The sequence below is a fragment of the Humulus lupulus genome, chromosome 7 (genome assembly GCF_963169125.1).
Source record: "Humulus lupulus chromosome 7, drHumLupu1.1, whole genome shotgun sequence".
Taxonomy (NCBI): domain Eukaryota; kingdom Viridiplantae; phylum Streptophyta; class Magnoliopsida; order Rosales; family Cannabaceae; genus Humulus; species Humulus lupulus.
The window spans coordinates 200785712-200797906 of NC_084799.1; positions in this window are offsets into that span (position 1 = coordinate 200785712).

Sequence of the window (12195 nt, forward strand, 5' to 3'; positions counted from 1 at the left end):
ATATAAAAAATTAAACAAAAGTTATTTATTTTCTATGTTATGTGCTTGTGCTGAGTATTAACTGGATGAGATATTTTATAGTTTCTTCTCCTAGAGAGGGTTTTTGATAACAATTAAGTAGATTAAAAGAATAGCTCATATGCACTTTTATTTTTTCAATAATATAATTTTATAGTAATAGATAGCCCTTCTTAACCTACTACGAATCTACTAGACTATATACAGAATCCTAAAGCAGTTTAACTCAATTCTCAGTTATCTATCTGTGATAAAAAAAAAAGGATGCAGTTGAAATCAAAGCGAACTATATACTCTAAGCTAATTTATTTTGTCTTTCTAGAAGGATTCAAAATAGCTATAATTATACAAAAGCAATGTTCAAGATACAGAATAAGTGTGAGTTTTACAAACTTAAATTTGTTGTGACTAAAAATAAGGTTTTTGTTTTTATTTTTAAAAGTGAAAATAAGCATTTTATAATATAGTGAAGAAACAAGTCGTTGAGTTAATAAGACAAACCTTTTGCCCGGAATTCATAATGAGTACACTGTCTTGCAGTTAATGTGTTGTTTGGTGCATGTACCAGAAGAACCTAGATTAAAGGAAAGGCAGAGAAAAATAATGAAGTTGTTGAGCTTCTGGGTGTGAATACAAAAGTGTTTTAGAGAAAAAGAGTTCTGAATCAGTGAAAAAGACTGAATAGAACTTGTATTATTTATATAGAATAGATACAACTGAGTTCTGTTATAAACCAACAGAATATATATATGTCCATGAAAGAGTCTGTTAAGACAGCTGAAAATACAGTTGAAATAAACTAATTAGCAGTTAAATACAAGCCTAACCATATGTACTAACAGCCCCCTCAAGTTGATAGGGACCAACCACCACTACTCTCCTTATTGTGGTGCCTAATATTTTTTATTGCCCAAAAAATTTGTACATGTTTTTAAATCACGGGTGATAAAAAAAACACAGAAAGCAAAAGTTAATGTGAGAGATTATTATATCAACTTGCTTCATTTGGCCTCTGTTCTCTGGTGATCCTGTATGCAAGAGTGGAAGTAATTCAATGAAACTCACTATTTCAGAGTTACTATTTGACAAGATAATTTGGTGTACAATCTGTCTGTCAGATGAGGACTGAGGGGCCCAAACTTGTTATTTTTCATAGATAAAAGAGGATATTATTCTCAAATAACACACACATAGCTAGACCTAAAGAAAGGCTTGTTATTTTATTGTTTAGTGTTGTTTAACTTAGACGAAAAAAAAAAAAAGAATAGCATTGAGTGAGTCTTTACTACTGGGCATCCAATCTTAGTAAAAATAGTGAATCCTTTCAAACTGGGTTTCTGTTAAAATTTGGTTCTCTTTCCCTGATTTACCAACACAGGGGTAAAACATACCCAGTCAAAAGATTCCAAGTTTTCTCCCCATATTTTTCCTAGTCTCTAATTTTTCTGAAAGAAAAAATAATAATAAAAGGGTTTGGGTTTACTCACTTGGCTTCTTGGAATTGCACGATCTGATTCCCCTTGTTGAGAATGATAATGAACGGTGAGTTTCTTAAAGAGCTGAAAACTTTACCCAAACAAGTCCAAAACAGGACATATACATGCAAAACAAAGAGGGAGTCGAGAGATACCTTCAGTCACAAAAGAATATATATATATATATATAAATTAACTGAACAATACTAATAATAAAAAACTAAATATTTATATATATATAAATATATGTACCCGTCTCTGATGGAGCTTAGAGGAACCGTCTTCGTCTTTGATGGTTCTCACGGTCATCTCCGGCGGAGCTTGGAAGAGCCATAGATGGAGGATGCTCGAGAGGATGGGGGTTCTCACGGTCGTCTCCGTCTCTGATGGTTCTCACGGTCGTCTCCGGCGGAGCTTGGAAGAGCCACAGATGGAGGATGCTCGAGAGGATGGGGGTTCTCACGGTTTCGGGTTGAGGTCTGAGAGAAGAGAGACAGAAGAGAGTGGGGTCTGAGAGGAGATGGGGGTTCTCACGGTTTGGGATTGAGGTCTGAGAGAAGGGCTTCGGTCTGAGAGGGGAGAGAAAGGGGTTTGGGGTATATATGGGTCTGAGGGAAAAAAAACTGGGCAAAACAAAAAATTGGTGGGGAAAACAAAAATTTGGTGGGCTTTTTTATTTGGGTTCGCGGTAAATAGGGTAGACGTGGGGAGTAAGTCTAAAAGTACCTCTAGCGACGAAAATCGAAATGTCGTCGCTAGATGTGTCGTCGCTAGAACCCAATTTTCCTGTAGTGTCAGAAGATGAAAGGCTTTGAGCATTTGTAATTGAGGTTTTTGGGGCTCAGGTCATGAACCTGAGTTTTTTGTCCTTTTGGATTGGTTTGTTTGTATTGTGTTGTGATCAATAAAATCTCTTTTCTTGATTAAAAAAAGAATTCTAACTATCACTTATATTTACAATTTCGTTAGAGTACTCACTTTTCTATGTAAATAATTGTTCTATGTTTACACTATACTCCTTCATTAACATATTACAATATTACAAACAAGTACAGTAACGGTCACTTGTATATGTATAAAAATGGTAACCCAGATTTGTGAAAAAGGCTAATTATTTAAAATTTAATATTGTTACTTATTTGATTTGTTAATTTAACAACCAATTAAGTAATTATTTTTTTTTTTTTTATTAATTATTATTTTATTTTAATATTTATATATGAAATTGTTATGGATGGTTTATTTTTATATTATCTCTGTTTAGTTTCTTACGTATTTATAGCCAAAATTAATCTATAGTACAACTTCATTAATAATATAATATTTATTCTATTGTATTTAAAATTATCATTTCTTATCTTATAATGGTACCTAAGTATTTTGTATCAATGTCACATTAATATAATGTGGTAATACGCATATACATATACGTATATTATTATAAATATATATATATAAAAGAAGACTGATTAAATTTGGATCAATTACGTAATTAAATAAGACTAAATAGCAATTAAATACAGAATACATATAATTTATCTAGACATACATTCAGTTGAAAGCATGATATTAATTTTTTTTTCATCATTCGAACGTGGTACGTTTACTATGTATATTTATTTTAAATGACCTCATACGCCAACTGTCTATGTAATACGTCATTTCCTTTTAGATCTAAAAAGTTTAATATGTTGTTTTTTAAAAAACAAATATAACATGTTGTTTAATTCGAAATATTAAATAACAAATATAATAACTACTAAAAGTCCATGTTTCTCTCGGCAGCCCCATCCAACTAGAATAATCACAGGAATATATTATAGTTAAATTTTACCAGCTAGTGAATATGGTTTCCTTACAAGTGTTTATACAGTGTGAATGGCAATGGATTTCGTTACGCAACAGTCAGATAAACACGACCATCTACATAGCGTACGAACACTGCGAGCCACATCTTGAAAGATTGGAGCAACAGAGCAAGTCAAAAGTCTTGAAAGACAGTCTAAAGATTACAGGTCGCAATGTGTAAGTGTAGGGAACATATTGATGAACCACAGTATATTGAGTGTGAGAAAGACTTTGCTTGTCCCAATAGTTCACGAATGCAGCCATGACACAGTACCTAATGAGAGAGGCACGACCTGGCCACTCACTGTGTCCACACCAACCATAGTCAGTAGATATCTTGCATTTATAATGTCATCTAAACGACTCTTCAGTCGAGGTTAACATGTGAAAATGCCTGAATTATTAACTTAGGTGTTTATGCAGCATGTATCTGAAGACTCAAATGTGCATTCATTAGCATTGATTATTGTAACAGTCGAAGTCATTGACCACAATAAGTATTGTAGGTACGTGTTTTGTCTCAATGTGACAAAATGGTATTATATATATATATATAGGGTGAGGTTTCCTTGGAGCAACATTTTTGGTTGCACTAGTGCATCCATTTTTTATTTCCTATACATCTATAATTTTTTTATATAACATTGAATATTGTAGACATTTAAGACACTCTCTAAATTTAAAAAAATTTCGAATAATTTACAGTGTCGAAAACAAGATTCGAACAGTTGATTTTTACACACGCATACAAAATATTAAACACTCACGCAACAAGTTGTTTGCATCTTGTTTTCAACACTGTATATTATTTAGAATTTCTTGAAACTTTGTAGGGTGTCTTAAATTACTTCAATGTACTCCATCATATGAGAAAAAAATTAGAAAAAAATTATTGACATGTAGAAAATATTACAACTATACTTTCAATCTTACAAACCGCAATTTAAGCTCCAAATTTTTTTTGTTTGTTTTTCTTGTTCCATTTTAAGATGATTTTTTCTTGTTTTGCTGTTTTTAGAAGGGGTTCCTTATTCTTGTTGGTTTAATGGTACAAGTATATGATTGACCTTTCAATGAGAGACACTTTTTCTGTAATTGATGATTTTAACATCTAGCTGAAGGATTTTCCTTCTAGCAATCTCATTTCTGTGGGGAGTTTTCAAATGCGACTAAGTTTGCGGGCTTTAAGTTTTTTAATTTTTAATATTTTAGTTGTCTAATTTTCCGAGTCATCCTTACATGCTATTTGGCTAGACTATAAGATTAAATTGTAATCTCATACAGTTTCAATTTGAATAGTGATAAAGTCTATTCGCCAAAAAAAAATTAATATGTTGTTTAATTTGAAATATTGATTAATAAATGATTCATACACGCCTAGAAATAGCTTCTAAAAGTCCATGTTTCCCTCAGGAGCCCCATCCCATTAGAATAATAATCACTGGATTGCATATTAATTGGATAATCATTGGAATATACTATAGTTAAAATTTACCAGTTAGTGAATATGATTGCTCTACAAGTGTTAATTTATACAGTGTGAAAGAGAATATATTTCGTTAGGCAACATTTAGCACAACACGACCATCTACATAGCGTTGGAAAACTGCGACCTACATCTCGAAAGCTTGGAGCAACAAAGCGAGCTAGAGTCTTGTTAAGCAAGCGATGTCTCGCAAGACAGTCTAAAGATTACAGCTCGCGATGTGTAAGTATAGGGAACATGAACCACAATATAAATAATAAAAAGTTATTTAATTTTAAATATTGATCAATCCATTACACAGAGCTTTACGAGAAAGGCGTGACCTACCCATTTACTGTGTCGACCATAGTGAGTAGAAATATTGCATTTAAAATGTAGTCTAAACGATTATTCAGTCGAGGCTGACATCTGAAAATGCCTGAAATATTAACTTAGGTATTTATGCAGCATATATCTGAATACGCAAATATGCATTCATTAGCATTAATTGTTATAACAGTCGAAGTCAATGACCACAATAAGTACAAAATGGAAATATATATAGAGTAAGACTTCAATAAAACCACATTTTTGGCTATATCATTGCAACCTTTTTTATTTCCTACACATCGATAATATTTTTTATAAGGCAATGTACATTATAGTCATTTAAGACTTTCTACAAATTTTTATGAAATTCCAAATAATTTACATTGTCAAAAATAATGTTCGAACAACTGAATTTTATATGCATATACAAAAAAAAAAAACGTGTGCAACAAGCTGTTTGAACCTTGTTTTGAGCATTATAAATTATTTAGAATTTCTAAAAAATTTGCAGGATGTCTTAATTGACTACAATCTAACCGACATATAAAAAAAATTGGAAAAAAAATTACCGAAGTGTAGAAAATAAACCAAAATCCAAAACTGGATGCACCGTATAGCCGGCCCTTATATATAATAAAATACCAATACACATGTTACTTAATTTCCTTTTATAAACCATGCATATCGAAGTCCATCCATTTATATATATACATATATATTTATATATATATATCTATTTTATATAATAAATGTGTATATAACGGAAATTTTTAGTTTTAACGGTTTTTTTTTAATGTTATCTTTAATGGAATATTCTTATATTTAGTTGTAGATTGTAAACAGTTAAACTTAAATAAAATAAATAATTAAAAAAATAAAATATGACATTTTTGAGATATTTTACACTAATAATTATTTACAAATAATATATAATTAAAAAATTAAAATAGAATATTTTTTAGATATTTTACAATGATAATTATTTAAAAATAATAAATAATTAAAAAAATTAAAATACGATATTTTTGAGATATTTTACGATGATAATTATTTAAGAATAATAAAATCATACAATTTATAAATGAAATAAAATTTAATTAAATTTAAACTCACTTATTAGAATAATATCATATTAAACATATATAATATAATCTACTATCAATTAGCAACAAATTACTTTTTTTTTTAAATAGCAAGAAACATAAATTTAAAATCCACGTATAATATTTAATATTACATTAAACATATATTATATAATCTATTGTTGTCACTCCCAAATTTATAAACTAGAACAAACATAAACTTAAATATAAATAAATAAATTATTTAATTAAAATATGTTATTTATTTGAAATTTATATGACATTAATATTAATTTAATAAAAATAATTGATAAATTCTATAAATAAAACTGAACAAACGTGCATATTGCACGTTGCTTGTATCTAGTATATATATGTGTATGTGACTCTTCCCCTTCTTTAATTCAAAATTGATAGCAAATATGAACACACGTGTAATTTATTGAATATATAAAAGAAGACTAAATAAAAATATAATATAATAAATTAGTGTTATATAAATGAATATATAATGAGAATTTAAACTTATCTAAATATTAAAATAATACAAAAAATGTGTTATAATATCTATTACAACAACACATTTTATAAGTAAAGAATTTTGTTATGCAAACTTCATTATATAACACAAAAAATGTGTTATACTAAAGTGTAGTATAACACAAAAAATGAGAGTAAAAATTACTTACATTAGTGAGAAACTCATTGATAATCCACCATTGTTGTCCCAAGCTTGAAGAAATTAAAGAAATTTGAGGAATAGATGGTGATTTTCATATTAGGGTTGAAATGAGTGGAAAATTGGTATTTGTGATGGATTTGGGTGGAGAAAGGTAAAGAAAAGGATGGGAGAAGTGATTTTTATGAAATATGGTGAAGAAATTATGAAAAAGGAGTGAAATATGGGTGGTTATGGTGTTTAGAGGTGGTTGGAGGCGAGTTATGCTCGGGGAAGGAGAAGAAAGGCGGAAGAATTGTGAATTTAGGGTTGGGAAAAAAATTGAGATTTTTGGTTTTTAAGTGAGTCAGTCCGATCTTGGGCGGTGACGCTAATTATTTTTTTCGACTTGCTCCAGGATCCGCAGTGCAAGAAATGGGGCAGCAATGCAAGATCAAAATTCAAAAATCCACCCATTCTATAAATGGGTCTCGCCACGGTGCTAATACCTCCAGCCGGCGCGATCCTAATTGAAATCAGACAATTTTCTCTCTTTTTTTTCACATTTTTCACGGCACTCTGTTTGCAGCATTTACAGCTAATTGGGTCTCTGTTTGCCGAACGTTTGAATAAATTTTCCAGCTTGTGCATCAAACTCTACTTTCATATGGCTAACTTTTTTGGTGGCGAGCTCCTTCTCGATATTGGCAGCGTAGTAAGCTCCCCTGCCCCTCTTGGAGCCACCACCGATGTCATTACTTGGTTCGACAGTTCTACATTAAAATAGTCATTGATTAACTAATTCAAATTATGTATGTCTTTTGTTTTTTGTTATAAAATTAAAATTTTATTACTTATGGTCTTTCCAAACCTACCCTATTCTGACCTGGTGGATCCCTTGGAGATATTAAGCAGTCATGTAGTTCTCCACATTTTTTCAACATGTTTCTCAAACATCTTGAAAAAATGAGGAGCAATACATGAATACATTGGCTATCCCCAAGGCATCCACTAGGTTCATGTCTATTGTTTTTTGTTATAAAATTAACATTTTATTACTTACGGTCTTTCCCAACCTACCCTATTCTGACCTAGTGGATCCCTTGGAGATAGTAAGCAGTCATGTACGTATCCTCATTTTTTCAAGATGTTTCTCAAACATCTTGAAAAAATGAGGAGCGGTACATAAATACATTGACTATCCCCAAGACATCCACTAGGTGCATGTCTATTACTTTTTTTTATACATAAAATTAACATTTTATTATTTATTGTCTTTCCCAGCCTACCCTATTCTAACCTAGTGGATCCCTTGGAGATAGTAAGCAATCATGTACTAATTCTCATTTTTTAAAGATATTTCATCAAATATCTTGAAGAAATGAGAACCAGTTACATGAATACATTGATTATCCCCAAGGCATCCACTAGGTGCATGTGTACCTATATCTGATACTATCATTAATTAATGATAATAAATAAAGTTTTCATTGAATTAAATAAAAAGTTACATATATTTGTTTAAATTACATATCACTGTCCTCATCATCACTAACTACAACATCATTACGGACACCACTATCACTATCACTATCGGCTAGAACATTGTCGTCATCCTCATCGTCTTCATAATTGGCCAACGTGTCGTCTTCAAATTCAACTTCATCATCGACAACAAATTCATCTGAACCTTCACCAACCAAATCATCGACGTTGTAAACTTCAGCGGGATTGACATCAACCCAATCATACTTAAGATTATCAAAAATTGGAAGTTCTACCCACAACTGAAATGAAGAAGAATTAACTTCTTGCAATATTGTTATATCATTTGTGGTCTCAGTATCATCAACATTGGAATTTGAGAAATCCCATACATTCCTCGAAATGTATTCATTAATGAGCCTCCAACCATCCCCATTTTTCACATCTCGAAGATAATACACCAACTTTGCTTGAGATGCGAGAACGAAAGGATCATCTTTATAGCATTCTTCCTTCATATATACGCTCCTAAAATTGGATTATTCCACTTTAATTATACTTGTATTGAACAATCTACACTTAAATAGGAGAACACTGTAACCCATCAAGTAGGACAATTCAATTATTTCTTCCAGAACTCCATAGCAGTTCACTCCTTCCTCACTTATCACCATTACACCGCAACTTTGTGTTTTAAACTTCATATCACGACCATGAATAACAAATTTCACACCATTCACTATCATCCCTGGATAAGATAACACGGTGCTGCTTGATTTGTTTGCGAGAGCATACAATTCATTATTAATTTCAGTAGGTGTTGACTCATGCAAACCGTTCACCTATCAACATTCACATTGAAAGTTAGTTTTGGATTGATTAAGTGGGGTTTCAAAAAATAATTGACTAATATACATACTCGTTCTTTGAACCACTGAGCAAACTCAACTTCTTGTTGAACTTCAAGATTCAAGCCCCCCGTCTTCTTGTTGAACTTGTAACTGGCAATCGTGTGATTTCAACCTAGTTATCTTGCCATCATTGACATTGAAATTCTTTGAAAGGTTTGCAGCAAAACCATCCGGGAATTCAACTGACTTCACAAATTCACAAAAAACTCGACGCTCCGAGACACTAAGGGTGTAACTGGCGTGCGGTTTCTTCCACTTGTTTCCCTCTTTGCGGAGATGGAGTTTTCCCCTAATTTTCATGTCTGCTAGATCAAGTGTTGCCTTGTCAGTGTCTTTAGATTTTCCACCTAAGTTCCACAAAGTTCCCAAGAGATTGTCGCAAACATTCTTCTCAATGTGCATTACGCCCAAGTTATTCCTCATCAATAATTCATTCCAATAATCAAGCTCGAATAATATGCTCTTCTTCGACCAATTAAGTTCAGTCGGAGCCCTTTTGCGTTTCACACCACCAAATTCTTTGTGTCGTTTCCCAAGTTGTCTAATCTGCAAATTCTCTAATTTCTTCAACACATCATCACCGGAGTAATCTTTTGGTGAAGGCCTGAGTTCCTTGTTACCGTTGAATAGTGCTCGTTTACTCTTCCATTCATGATCCATATCAAGAAATCTTCTATGGCTAATGTATGCAATTTTACTTCTAATCCCTAGAGAGGGAGTTTCTTCATTGCATGTGGGGCACGCCTTGTACCCTTTTGTGCTCCACCTAGACATCATTGCATAAGTTGGGTAGTTGTTAATCGTCCACAAGATTGTTGCACGCATATTGAACAAGGTACTATTGTATGCATCTCGTGTCTCGACACCATTCCCCCATAACTCCTTCAACTCGTTAGGCAAAGGTCTCATATAGACATCAATATCTTTTCCAGGTGAAGGACTTGGAATTAGAATAGACAACATTAATGACTGTGGTTTCATGCACTTCCACGGCGGCAAGTTGTATGGGACAAGTATCACAGGCCACATGCTGTAAGAGTTGCTCATGTTCCCAAAAGGATCGAAACCATCTGTAGCCAACCCAAGCCTAACATTTCGAGGTTCAGCTGCGAAAGATGGGTACAATTCATCAAGGTGCTTCCACGCCTTACTGTCAGCAGGGTGCCTCATCACACCATCTTCCTTTGGCCTTTAAGAATAGTGACATCTCATATCCTCTGCAGTATATCTAAAATTGTACAACCATTTCAATCTCGGTGTTAACGGAAAGTACCGTATGACCTTATGAGCCACTTTCTTCCCGTTCCCACGATTATCTTGCCAGCAACACTCACCACAAACCGGGCAGAATTCCAAATTCGCATTCTCCTTCCAAAATAGTGCACAGTCATGCTTGCAAGCATCGATGGACTCATCTCCCAATCCAATACTCCCCAACTTTGCCTTCGCTTCATAGTTAGACTTAGGTAAAATTGTTTCGTCGGGCATAGCGTCGACTAACAATTCCAGCAAACAATCAAAGTAATGATTGCTGCACTTGTTAATAACTTTTAGATGCATCAGCTTCACCAAGAATTTCAACGCAGAATACTTTCTGCAACCCGGGTACAGTTCACCTGACATCTCCTTAAATAAATTGTCATAATTGTCGCGATGTTGAACATCATCTTGGGGAGGATCATTATAGTTTCCAGCGAGAGCGTCATCTTTAGCGTAAACATCCTCCGGGATATCCACTATCTCATCTCATTCCTGATCTCGTACCACATCTGGTGGCGGTGGCAACGCCTCTCCATGGTAATGCCACACTTTGTAGGACTGTATGGTGCCATTGTTGAATAAATGCATCGAAATTTCATTTATAGGCTGGAACTTAACAATCCCACATTTCTTGCACGGACAACGAACCAAACCCCAATCGTTCACCTGATTTTTAGCGATCTCGAAGAACTCCTTAACACTATTTTTATACTCCAGAGACCAACGATTCGTTGCACTCATCCAGCTTCTGTCGCTCGCCATCTTCAAGCGAAATAATTCAGAAAATATTAATAATTTTCTTAAAATGAGGAAAATGATAGTCAAAATATTTCATGACTGGTTGTCTCCCTAATTATCACTAAGTGATAATAATATCCTTTCTCTAGCAAAAATAATTATTTATATTTAACAAAGAAAATGTAGTTAATTATTAATTATTACAATTTCTTAAATCATTTAATTATTTATTACTTTTATTTTAAAATTAATTTAATTATTCATTAATTTCATTTTGTAATTTTTTATTAAATTCTTCAATTTGTATTTGATTATTTACTTAATTAATAACAATTTTATTATATTTATATTTTACTTAATTATATTTTATTAAATCACTTATATTTTTAACTTTTTTCAATTACAAAACATCTAATATTAATGTTAAAATTAATTGTTAATTATTATGATTAGTAGTTTTATTTTATTTAAATTATATTTAAAAATTAATTTTTAGATGTATTTCTTAATTATACTTAAAATTTTATTTTATTAATTATTAAACTTTTATTAATTTTACTAACCCTAACAGGATTTGGGCAGCATAACGCTATATATCAAATATCCCAACAATTTTAAAACCTACAAAATAAACACTGTTGACCCTCGTTTTGTCAAACTGACACGGAGTCAAATGCTTGATGTGATAGAAATTATTGAAATAAATCTAATGGAAAGAAAAATAAACGACACAACAAATTATAGTGGTTCGTCCCCACGAATTGGTAATGACCTACGTCCACTTAGAACTAGGGTTCTAAGTGATCAAAGAACTAGAGTTTAAGCTGTTATTGATCTTGATTATCAAAGGAGTGATCAAAGAACTAGGGTTCTTCGAGTTTCACAAGCCTTAGAGAGATGAGTAATACAACCGAAAGATAATAGC